The 12,752-nt window shown below is 32.3% G+C and overlaps 1 protein-coding gene and 1 long non-coding RNA gene across 2 annotated transcripts in view; both read left to right on the top strand.

The window, feature by feature from the left end:
• The window catches only part of LOC139523440 (ras-related protein Rab-30-like), an 87,490-nt gene that overhangs the window by 20,102 nt on the left and 54,636 nt on the right, over positions 1–12,752 (top strand). The window lies entirely within an intron of this gene.
• LOC139522365 (uncharacterized) lies at positions 6,448–12,284 on the top strand. The gene is made up of 3 exons (XR_011664398.1): positions 6,448–6,780; positions 10,318–10,410; positions 11,641–12,284. It is a non-coding gene; the product is annotated as an uncharacterized lncRNA (long non-coding RNA).

Genomic DNA, 12,752 nt, shown 5'->3' with positions numbered 1-12,752 from the left:
GTTGAACAGTTTGCAAAGTACAGGTTTCAATAAAGTTTTACCAAACAGTATATACTCATTCATTATATCATCATAACCAGTCGACTTGTCTCTTTTTAGTTTTTTGATGCACGAATCCAGTTCTTTTTCTGTAAACGGAAGATCTAGTTCCTCAAAAACTGTTTCCGGAGTATCACTCGATCCAACATTCACTTCGGGCGGTTTAGACATAAGTTTTTTAAAATGTTCCTCGAATTGGTCCAATGAAATGTTATTTATAACGCGCTTTTTACGTTTTTTAAAATTCTTATAGAAACGTTTCGGATTTTTCTTCCTTAGTGACGACAGCATATTTCCTCGTTGGTTCTTATAATGTCTTTTAAGTCTTGTTTCGCAGCACTTATACTTTTGCTTTGAAAGGTTAAAGTTAATTCTGTTTTCATCTGAGCGGTATTTGTTAAAACTGTCTAATGCATTTTGATATTGTATATATAATGTTTTGCATTCATCGGTAAACCAAGGCTTGTCCGCATTAGATTTATGAACTTTATCGCCATTTTCACAAAATTCACACTGTTCTTTGTATGTTACTTCAGATTTCGTATACTGTTCATATATATCAGTTAAAAGGTTATTAAGTCTTTCTACACACGTATCTATATCGCTGTTTTCGTCAAAATTTACCAGTAGATCATCAAACTTTTGTGTGTTGAGTATCAATTTACTTCTGATATCAAGTAAGGTCACCAATTTCCCGGTATCAAATAATTTGAAAAAAACAATAAAGTATTGCCATATGACTTTTACATTGAAGGGTTAAACTTGCATTAAATCATGTTCAGACCCTTTAACAGAAATAAAGGAATTTGGAGTAAATGTGCACGAAACCTAATCGCACACAAAGTCAAAGCATAGAAAAAATACTAATTATCAATGGTTGCTGGAGGGTCTTTAACAATAAAAGAATCATTAATACCGTAAAACAGGATCAAGATGATCCCTAGTGTCGACTTAAGCAGTACTAGTACTTAAAGTATAATTTGTACTGCACTGTCACTAAATCTAGTCATAAAAAAATCACCAAAGTCTAAGCACAACACAAGACAAGAACAGACAGACAAATCCGGTATTAATTATTATGAGAATTACAACTTTTGCTTTATCCTACACATCGGTCTTTTAATTTTGTCCATAAAACCTAAAAGTCTTGAATTACAATGAATCTATGTTTTTGCTTTGAGACTAGAATATTGTCGAAAAAATAGCTAAAAATTAATTGCGTTTCTATGTTAGAAAGAGTCCGGGAAACGCTCAGAATGCACAATTTTGCGTTATTTTTCTCAGAACTTCTGGGGGCCTTAAGCCAGACCCCTCGCCAAATTTTTTCGACTCGCTCCGCTCGGCAAATATACTTTGCCTCACTATAAGAAGTGGCTAGTTACGGCCCTGTTCGGGATTGACCCTTTTGGGATCCGATAATTCTTTTTTCGAATTTCGGGACCTCGGGATTTCGTGTTTTTAAGCCCGGGATTTCGGGATTTCGTGTTTTGAAGCTCGGGATTTCGGAATCAGTATCCCTCCTACCCTCCCTCATAATTTGACTTTCATGTGTCACGTTTACAAAAAATACGCCTCGACAATCCCGAGTCCCACTCAGACCCCTTTATACATACATAATGAATAGTTTACTTCACATTTAGATTTTATAACTTTTAAAATTAAGACCATATAGATTTAAGATCATTTAATCGAAAGATGATAATTTGTCAATGAGCAACTGTAACCAGGTACTGCATTTTTTTTTTTGCATGCGTCAAGAAACAGTTAAAAGTTAAACTTCTCATCTGGACTTTTTAATTAGTCTGTATACCGGACCTCTACTCTATTTTGGGATTGAAAAAAAATCTAAAGTTAAAAATGCGGTTTTGAGCCTATTTCTTCTTTTTAATTTGGTAACACGTTAAGCCATTAGTGACACTAATATGGTACATTACCAATAAAAGGTCATATATTTCGGTGTGTAGAAATACCGCAAAAGACTTCTTAGTGCACTAAGAAGAAAGTTTTTGCATTAAGGACACTAAAACGACGTTTTAAGATCACAGCGAGCATGAATATAAGAGGATATGATTAAAAACCTCATATCAATAAAGTTAGGTATCAATAGATTTTCAAATGACTTTTTAATAAACGCGTGCCACTCGCCACGTGACCAACGGTTTATTGCAGATTCCCGAATCATCATGTTCAATCAACCTAATCCAATAAACAATTGTCTTTTGATCGTTACTTATTGATTAATCAATGGTTGTTAACCTAACGGTTTAGCGTGGTATAATTTCAAGTTTATGAAAGAAAAATAAAAAATAAATTTTGTGTTTTAAAACTTTGCCTTTGTTATATATATTTAGTTTTTAAGGAAATTGCTATGCAAGCTTTTTTTTTAATTAACGAACTCTATTTTGAGATATAAATTGAGAAACAAAGGCTTTTGATATTTCATTTCCTTACTAACAACACAAGAGTTCACATACTATCATTATTCCTTGAAAGACATTTGAGAGTATGTGGTGTCCATGGGGTTCTTCAAAATCCGATTACAGAAGTAATATAGAAAAACTCCAAGAGGTAAAATTATTTTACGTTTTAAAAAGAGAATTATAGAATAAATCATAACTGTCTTCTATGAACGATAACTTTAAACTGGTGTCAATGCTTTTTTTTTACAATTCATCTTTATTTCAACAATTGAAGATGAATACCATTTTATTTTATAATGTAATAAGCACTATGGGCAGGCGCGGATCCAGAGCTTGAAGTGGGGGTTTGGGGAGGGGTTATGTGAGAAATGTTTAGAACACTAGAGAAGTTTTCTTGTTATACCAAACCATATGTTTTTCAATAAATGGCACACTTTTTGTTCATCCGGCATATGGTTACTCTAAATAAACTTTTAAGTATTAATTCTATAAGTTTAATTATTTAATCGAAATATTGATAAATGGCATAGTTCCTGACATTAGAAAAATGAATGAAGTATTGGCAACTGGACGTTAAGCAACCAAATATCAATCCTCCCTTTTCCGTGAAGTGTTCACAATTATTTGTCTTTTTAAAATTAAAAGGATGAAAAAATCCCAAACTGAAAAGAGTTGAAAATACGCTATTACTTTAGAAGTAAAAAATATAGCAGACAGAATAAATACGGCAGAAACAAACAAATGAAAAAAAATAGAGAACAATTTGAAATACCATATACTAGTACATGTTTAATCAGTATACTAGCAGATTATTCACGGTTCAAGGTTGAGCGAACATGAATTTCTACCGATTATACTAAAGGTGACAATCAACTTTTTGAGGCACGTGTCGAGAAAACATTATAGAAAAGATATAATTTAAAATTATGAAAGGAGTAGGTCCGGTTAGGACCGATTTTGGCCTCAAATTTCAGGTTCATCTGACGAAAGATTTTGACCACTTTTGAAACACTTGTCTATTTTTTTTAATTCTATTAGTGTATGTGGAAGATTTTCACTGATTTTGTCATTAAAAACGATCCGATTCAAGCTCAAATATGAAAAATCCACCAAATATGCCGGAAAATGTCACTTTTCAAATGGTTTTTGCCATTTAGCATGACTTTATGGTGCCAGTACCCGATATATGTGCCATGTATTGTCAAAAAAGCCCATATTTATGAAGCTGAAGCATTCTACTGTCCAAAAAATAACTAAAAGTTTACTTTTAACAATTTTGTAAAACTGCTATATTTTGGGGCCAAAAAGGTGTCTTACCGGACCTTCTCCTTTTACAAAGTCTATTTCTATATGCCATATCCTTTGTGACAGTTGTATTATTCCATCAGGTCCTTAGTGCACATTTTTGTTCTTAGTGCACCAAGGAGGTCCTTTGCGGTGTTTCTACGGACCCCATATATTTGAAGCTGTTCAAAATTCTGTACATTATAGGTACGTGTATCAGATCGGACAATTATTGTCATATATATAAAAAGAATTACTGTATAAGTTATCTAGTATGAAATATGTCCACTGGACCGACCGTGCAAGTGCTATATATATTATATCATGTATATAGCCAGTCAATATTAAAAAAAAAAGATGTGGTATGATTGCCAATGAGACAACTATCCACAACAGACCAAAATGACACAAACATCAACAACTATAGGTCACACAAGGTCGTTAAAAACTTCCATTTGTTGTTGTCCACTGAAAATAAGCTCATAAAAACACGAATCCCCGTTTACTCAATTTCACCTTTATTTGTTAATATTTCTTTATCTTTTTCTTTTGATTTTATCATATCTTTTTTGTGAAATATTTTGTGTGGTCGAACATGAAATTGCCTCCGATGCTACAAAGAAAATTTGTTTAATGTCATCTGTTGCAATATATGCTAAGATAAGATAGATAAGATAAGATAAATAATAGTTTATTAAAGTGTCACATATTGATCTACATTAAAATACATAAAAACGTTAACATCATAAAAAAAGGATCAATACCCAGCCTATAAAGACTTACGAGACACGTGGACAGGATGTTCCCCAGAAAATAAGTTATACACACCCCGATATAACCCCGAGGGCACACGCTACTGTCATATGGAAAATTACTGGGTCACCTGTAAGATGGTAATCAGCCATGCAACTAATTAGGTTACTAACCATGTCACTTCAATTTAAAAAGTTTATCGTTAGATATCAAAATCATAAATTCGTTTTTAATTAAAAATTTAAGAACTAAAAGATTTATCATTATTATGAAGTGAAATAATTCAACCAAACTCGTATAAAGATTATATACATATTTTTTTAATCTATGCCGGAAAGAATTGAAAAACTGTATTTATAATTTTTAATTTGTTTTATAGAAATCTGTGTAGGTCTCATGAAATGGAACTCACGCATGCCTAATAAAGATTTTAAAATTTATTGAAAAATATAACAAAAATTTAGGTTTGATATTAAATTAAAGTTACCTTTCCGCGCTGTAATTTATTTGATATGACATGAATCAAGCAATTTTTTTGAGGGATTTATGGGTTTGTCCATACACCGTATAAAAAGGGAAGTGTATGTTATTAGTATTTCACATGCCTTAATTGTTTTCGCCTTGAAGCTCATTATGCAGAGTGTTTCAGACAAGATGATGAAAATAACGTGCAAGATACTTTTTTCGATTATCGTGAAGAGACAATTTTAATTCCCATTCCTCCATGCACTCTACCCCTGTTGAATTGGTAAACGGACAGAAAGTCACAGGACAAAAAGTCACAGGACATAAAGTCACAAATTTGATAGGACAAAAAGTCACAGGACAAAAAGTCACAAATAATTTTTTGACAATTGTTTGAATATATTAGAGAAATATCTTGAAATACTACTTTTTAATACATAATTTCATACTAAAGTCAATGAAATTTATCATTTTACTTGAAAAAAAGATTTATTCAATTTTAATCATGCAAAGGTCATATTTGTTGGCACCATGAAGCCATTTAAGTGCTAATCTACTTCGACATTTTGTTTTCTTAACAATTATTTGATCATCTTTGATATTTTTTTGATAAATTTTGCTTACAAAGCTGGTTAATATATAATATTTCCAGAAAAATACAAAAATGTTTTTTGTAAAAATCAGCATTTTTTATTCAAAGAAAATAATCAGAAAAAATTAATTGTGACTTTTTGTCCTGTGACTTTTTGTCCGTGACTTTTTGTCTGTGACTTTTTGTCCTGTGACTTTCTGTCCTACATTCGTTGAATTGTATATTTATAATTCCTCGTGCTTTTAATTAGCCCTCCCCCCTTTCGTGGTTACCGTTATGCCAACAAATACCCGAGGCTTGATTTACATGTAAAAATCATGGGCGGATCTAGCCAGGATAAAGGGGGTTCCAACTACATGTCTCCATTAAATAAGGGGTGTCATTGCCGCTGGGTTTCTGTTACCCCACCCTTTTCATATAATTTAGATTTCAAAAGTGTATACCTTATTCATATATTGTGTAGGTTAAAATGTTATCTTTTCCCATATATTGTTTGCGTTTTGATTGGTGTGTAATGCAACAGTGCAATACCTAAGTGTCAAAAGAGAGTTTTTCCCGACCTGTTCACATATTTTTAAAGTTCCTATATTAAAACTTTTCCTGATGCACAGGTAACCTATTCCAACGGAACGTCCTATCACCTTGTATATATAGGAACTTGAGAGGATTCCCGAGATTATCATTTATGCAATGATTGCTCACAAAAAGCTAGGGGAGTCCAACCCCGGAATCCATCCCCTTCGACCCGCCACAGAATACAGATATAATTGATAATTGTTATTTAAATGTCATATACTATAGCCACTATATAGTACTAGAACCGAACACCTGTTTTGGGTTATATATACATACACCACATCTTCCTATGTCATATATAGCTGATTTACCGTAAATAACTGCGAGAAAATGAATAAAACACAAGTTGATAATTGTCTCTTCTCTGCTAATTTTAATGTGCATGCAATATTCACTCTGATTTACTTGTGAGACCACCGACACTAATAATAATTATCTACAAAATAATAGGTGCTCCTTTACTGGGAAGGACATTTCGGATCCGATCAATTTATTGGTTCCATTCCCCCATTCTACACTTCTCCTCAGAAAAAATGCCTTGCAATGCGTCATAATTATCTGGACTACTAACTTACTTCCATATAACTTCGAAAACAGACAATAATCTATTTCATTGGATGAGATTGGGTTCACGGATTTTTTAATGGATTGGTAATTTTTATTTATAGCACAAGTTTACCAAACAAGATTAATCACATTTTTCACCCTACAAATCAAATGGTTGCCTCCTGACTGACTTACACCTACACTAGCTAAAAACATATTCATATGAACATTTGGTATCATTTATTTTGTGTGACAACTCTTCACCAATGAGTGATTCAGGTTCAGATGGGGGATGCTTGCCTCAGTCATGTTTCTGTGATTCCCTATATAATCAACAAAAATTTTCACACAAAAAGAGGGGCAGGGATTTCTCCTTAATAAGAAATCTCTATTTTCAGCATAAGCTCATATAAATTTGCCTTTTAAAGAACTGAAATTAATATGAGACGGCTAATGATTTTTTAGATGCTTTACATTAAAATACATCCATGTGACATACACAATTATATATAACATAAGGGTACCCAAATTGCACCGAGTACCCAAATTGCACCTATTTAGAAAAAAATAGCAATAAAAATCTTACAAGATTTCCTAGAGACTAAACAAGTTGTATTTTTATGATTTGATACTATGCCCGTCTTTCAACATAGGTAAACATATTTAGTTATACACAAAACGTTCACAGTATTTATCAACAGATGGACTGTTTACTGCATGAAGAAAAAAAAATGTACGAAAATGTCACCATGCGACGTCATCAAAACGTCATCTTTTTAAAATTGGCAAATACAATATATCATGTATATTATAAGTATCAATTTCGTAAAATATGAATAGTAATAAAATTGAGAATGGAAATGGGGAATGTGTCAAAGAGACAACAACCCGACCAAATAAAAAACAGCAGAGGGTCACCAACAGGTCTTCAATGTAGCGAGAAATTCCCGCACCTGGAGGCGTCCCTCAGCTGGCCCCTAAACAAATATATACTAGTTCAGTGATAATGAACGCCATACTAATTTCCAAATTGTACACAAGAAACTAAAATTAAAATAATACAAGACTAACAAAGGCCAGAGGCTCCTGACTTGGGACAGGCGCAAAAATGCGGCGGGGTTAAACATGTTTGTGAGATCTCAACCCTCCCCCTATACCTCTAACCAATGTAGTAAAGTAAACGCATAATAATACGCACATTAAAATTCAGTTCAAGAGAAATCCGAGTCTGATGTCAGAAGGTGTAACCAAAGAAAATAAACAAAATGACAATAATACATAAATAACAACAGACTACTAGCAGTTAACTGACATGCCAGCTCCAGACCCAATTGTTCAAAATATTTGAAGAAATTAAACAAAAGCTCGATTATTAGACTTTTGATGATGTAAATTTAAGCATGGATGCAATTTGGGTACTCCTCATTACAGAATCATGGATAGTTTGGAGGTTGATTCAAACCCATTTTTTAATGACTCAATATGGACTAAAAATTAAATTGGTGTACCTATATGACAAAGAAGGATAGGGCTACAAAATAAACACAGTATGGACATTTTTTTCCTGATCATAAAAAAACGTAGGCGAAAAAACTGTCAAAATAGGTGCAATTTGGGTACCGCCACGTTAGATCCAAATTTAAAAAGCTATTTTTTTCAATATTTAAATAATGTAGGATCAAATCTTGATACTTGTATGTAGTTGAAATTGTTAGCTTTAAACAATAAAAAATGAACACCCAAAATTTAAACATAAGAGTGACCATGTAGTCATTGTAGGTAAACTGTCATCTATTCCCTTAAATCTTTGTTCCCAGTCACCCCAAGTTTGATTTAAATTAGTCAAGTATATCTACTCTATAAGCATGATTAGGTCTCTAGTTTGGATAGTTAATAACTTGCAAATCAATATCATACTACTCCCAAATTTATATTTCTTTAAATATTATGGATGAAATAGCAAACTTGTAAGAGATGAAATTAAAATGTCTGATGTTGTCAAACTTTATTATAGACCCTTAAGGGGCAGATCCAGTCATTTTAAAAAGGGGTGGGTTGGGATTCTAACCCAGGACAAAAGGGGAAAGGGGGGGGGGGGGTCCAATTACATGTCCCCATTCAAATGCATTGATAATCCATAAAAAGGGGGGTTCCAATCCCTTGAACCCCCCTCTGGATCTGTGCCTGCCCTTTAAAAATAAAATGATCCTTATTTTGAGTTAAAGCTTATAGATTTTTCTATAATGCTTCTCAGGGGCGGATCCAGCCATTTTCAAAGGGGGGTCCCAACCATGAGTAAAGAGGGGTTCCAACTATATCTCCCATTCAAATGCATTGGTCGGTAAAAGAAAAGGATTCCAACCCTCGAATCTATGGTCAGGTTGTTGTCTCTTTGACACATTCCCTTTTTCCATTCTCAATTTTATCATGTAGTTGTCGTTGTCCCAGGACATTTAGTTTCCGCTTAATTACTTTAGTACAAGTTAATAGAAGTCTGTGAAATTCAAACACAAGGTTTGTGACCAGAGTTTTTGTTCAGAGTTTAGGAATAACATGAATTAGGGGCCAAAAGGGGCCAATATTAAAATTTGTTTGATTTTATATAAAATTGAATTATTGGAGTTCTTTGATATGCCAAATCTAACTGTGTATTTAGATTCCTAGTTTTTTGGTCCTGTTTAAATTGGTCTACTTTAAGGTCCAAAGGGTCCAAAATTAAACTTATTTTGATTTTAACAATATTTAAATTCTTGGTGTTCAGATTAATATGCTGAATCTGAATATTTACTTAGATTTTTTTTATTATGGTCCCAAATTTCAAGTTGGTCCAAATCGGGGTCCAAAATTTTACTTTGTTTGATTTCAACAAAAAATGATTATATGGGGCTCTTTGATATGCTGAATCTAACCATTCGTTAAGATTTTTTATATTTTGGCCCAATATCAAATTGGTCCACATTGAGTTCTAAAGGGTCCAAAATTTAACTTTATTTGATTTCATCAAAAAATGAATTATTGGGGTTCTTTGATCATGTTGATCATGTTGATATGCTGCATCTAACCATGTATTGAGATTTTGAATATTGGACCATTTTAGAGGTTAATTGTCAATTTAAAAAAATTTAAGTACTTGGACCACATTCATTCTGTGTCAGAAACCTATGCTGCATCAACTATTGAATCACAAAAAAAATTTAAAATTCAGAGTTGTATCCAGCTTGAATGTTGTGTCCATACTTGCCCAAACTGTTCTGGGTTCATTTGTATCAAGCTGAGCCATGCATAGCATTTTTATTGGTTATTTATATATTAATTTGAAATTTTGACGAGTGAGACACATACAGATTATACTGTTAACAATATTTCAGAGTTTAACGTAGTCAAGCGAAACAAATTATAGAAGAATAGTTGAATCATGTCTTTTTTGTCAAATGAAAAATTAGTACGAACACAAAGAAAAAGTATGGGAATGTTTGTTTTTTAAACTATTGACCAGGGTGAAAGTCTTTGAAAGTCATGACTGGCAAAAAGTTTGTGAAATGAAATAGCACAAATATTCCATTCTTTTTAAATATAACTGCATATAAAGAAAAACACAAACTGATGTTTAATAATAGTTGTTACCCTTTTTATGTTTTATAGGACAAGAAATATAGAAAAATAATATAAAATATAAACAGTTACAATAGAAATGAGCGCAAAACAAGATAAACAGAATACAACAAGACCTAAATGGTAAGACCACTTCTATATACTGTAAATTCAGATTTTTCAAGGAATGGACAACTTCTTGTGATTACAAAAAAAATCTGCATAAAGATCTATATAGTTACATGATATATATATATATATATATATATACAACTCGTCTAAACATCAACCCAACAATGTTAGATCTGTAAATTTGCTTTCGCAAATTTTTGGTTCTTCCCTCGCCGGGATTCGAACCCATGCTACTGTGATATCGTGACACCAAATCGCTGGCACTGCAGCCGTCCCGTTAGACCACATGACCACCTGGGCTCTCAAAAAAAAGAGCTTTCGCTGGCCAATATATGTTTCTGTTTATATCAAAATATGATTTCTTATTTTTGCGATACTCACCCAGTCACATTATTCGCATTACTAAAAAGTTTGGATAATTTCTGAATTACAGTAATAAAAGAAATTGCCTTTGAATGATGACTCATATAAAAATAAGAAAATGTGGTATGGTAAATGAGTGACTTATCCACCAGAGTTCAATGAAGCGGATGCAAGAAATTAAAGGCCAATCATGGGCCTGCCTTCAATAATGAGAAAACACTTCCTTTATAGGTCATTCATTAAAGATCTCAACATATAAAGATTTAAACAATCCAATTTAGTTCAACATGTTCAAAGGCAATAACAATTAATAAAAAAAAACCAAGCCTAATTTAAAATATTGTTTGTTTCTCCAATCCCGACCGACCCTGCAAAAATGGTCCTACTCATAAAATTTTATTGTCAAAACTAAGCCAAATATATTATTATATTCATTTCTGATTTTTCGGGCTTACCGGATCATCAGATGATATTCAGGCTTTTGGGAAAAATAAAATTATTTACCTACCTACCTACCCACACCTGGCTTGTCAGAATAGGCATTAGGGAAACAAACAATATATTAATTTAGGCTTCATGTCTGTGAGCACTCAACCTGACCATAATATAGGACAGTGGTTCAAATATTAACACAACATATGAACATTCTATAACAACTATTGCAAGTGGCTCAACTTTAAATATCACTGCAAGGCACTAAACAACTAATATTAAATCTTGGACACAAAGCACTGAAATAAGAGTACTCATAAGCATGACAAGTAAGAATATCAAATGAAAGTTTCTCAAAATGTTCATTAAAACATGATAAAATAAGTTTATTTATATTGCTGTTTTTTTCTCAATTTATAACATTTTTTTTATTTTGTGTATTTATAGGTCAGATATCTTGGTTTTTATGATATCAACAGGTCCTGCAGGTCTATACTGAAGAGAATTTTAATTGTTAATACTTTTCTACATAATGTGCTAATTGGATTATTAATGTGAAATGAACTCAACTGTGTGTTTTTCTGGAAAAAGAAATAGAAAAAAATCCTACAAAATTGCTATAAACAAAATGGAGTACTATCAAAGAACACAATTGTGTAAAATGTAACAACCTACATTCATATTCACTGATGGATTATGGAGAAATTAAGAAAAATAATAGTATCTTTGTCATGTTTGTTGTCGAAATAAACACCTGCTTTATCCATTCATGACATGGCTCCATCATATCAAATATACAAAGAAGATGTTTGAAGAACATGTTGCCAAAATGTATTCAACAAATTGAAGGAAGATGTCTTGTGGATTGAATTATTTATGCACTGAACTGTTATGTAGGGGGTCGAATACACAGCAGCTGAAACAGAAGACAAGTTAATTTGACATGAAAAGTGTTTATTTTATTTTATATTCAAATATGAGCACAATATTAATAACATCACAAATGGTATGATATTCATAGCGTTTTGCTTATTATTGTATTGTCTTAAACATGCTAAACAGTCAGCCTTTTGTTTTTATATGTTTAATACTCACCATAGAACATGTAGAAATTTGTATTACAGTATTAAAGTTTTAATTATCTTTTGTATCAATAATTCAGTCTAGGAGAAAATATATTAATACTGTTTGTACTGTTATGAAATTTCCATAGAGGAAAAACATTTCCTTAAGGGAAATTTGATGTTCAGAAATTTCCCTAGAGGAAATTTGAAGAACATTGATTTCCTCAGAGGAAATTTGTTGTCTTGAATTTTCCTCCAAGGAAAAGTGTTTGTCAAAAATTTCCTCACAGGAAAAAGTATTTCCTCCAAGGAAAAGTGTTTGTCAAAAATTTCCTCACAGGAAAAAGTATTTCCTCCAAGGAAAATTTGAAGCTACAAATTTCCTCACAGGAAAAGTATTTCCTCACAGGAAAAAGTATTTCCTCACAGGAAAAAGTATTTCCTCAAAGGAAAATTTGAAGCTGCAAATTTCCTCGAAGGAAAATTTGAAGCTGC

The sequence above is a fragment of the Mytilus edulis genome, chromosome 5 (assembly GCF_963676685.1).
Source record: "Mytilus edulis chromosome 5, xbMytEdul2.2, whole genome shotgun sequence".
Classification (NCBI taxonomy): Eukaryota; Metazoa; Mollusca; class Bivalvia; order Mytilida; family Mytilidae; genus Mytilus; species Mytilus edulis.
The sequence above is the reverse complement of the archived record's forward strand: the minus strand, read 5'-3'. Positions and strand labels throughout refer to the sequence as shown.